Here is a 745-nt window from a genome sequence, read left to right as displayed (position 1 = left end):
TGCCCTGCTAACCTTCCCTTTTCCTCTTTCTTTTCCGTCTCTTCTCTGATTTTTCCTTATCCCACCACCTATAGGGGAAGATGCTGATATTCACTAATCCATCTAGTCAGCAAATTGAGCTGGACACCCACCACGTCCGGCACCGTGAGGTTGGGCATGTAGGTCGGAGACCAGGGCCTGCGCGCCAAATCTTGGAGAAGGGCACGTTAAAGCTCTCCGCTTCGATTACCTTCTCCCTTCCAGTGTCTCAGGAGCAAGTCTCTGTTTCATCTCAGGTCTTGTCTTCCAGAAGCCTGAAGTTTCAGGCTCTGAACTCCAGCCTTTCCCGCTCTCTCCAACCCTTTCAATTTCCCCCTCACTCCATTTGAGGAGCTGAGGTAGAATTCCGCGGCTTTTAGGAGCAAACTCCCTCCACCGGTCCACTAACGGGGGTGTTCTTGCTAAAGCTGCTGAGTCAAGAGAACGGCGGACCTTTGTCAGCGGTCCCCGACTTCCACTCTGCAAGTTGAGCCTTGGGGGGGAGAAAAGGAATTTTGTGCGTAAAAATTTCCTAGGACTTCTCGCGTCAAGTTGGACTTAGATCTCGCGCATACAGGTTTCCTTGAACCCTGCGCGTAATGAGGACCTTGAACCCGCAGGGCTGGGCGGGAGCGGGACACACGCGGCTGGCCGCGCACCTGCCCGGGGGTGGGGGCGGGGGGTGCCCGGGGGTGCCGGGGGCGGGGCCGGGCGGGGCCGCAGCTTG

Source organism: Propithecus coquereli, unplaced genomic scaffold (assembly GCF_000956105.1).
Source record: "Propithecus coquereli isolate 6110/MARCELLA unplaced genomic scaffold, Pcoq_1.0 Scaffold108, whole genome shotgun sequence".
NCBI lineage: Eukaryota > Metazoa > Chordata > Mammalia > Primates > Indriidae > Propithecus > Propithecus coquereli.
The sequence above is the reverse complement of the archived record's forward strand: the minus strand, read 5'-3'. Positions refer to the sequence as shown.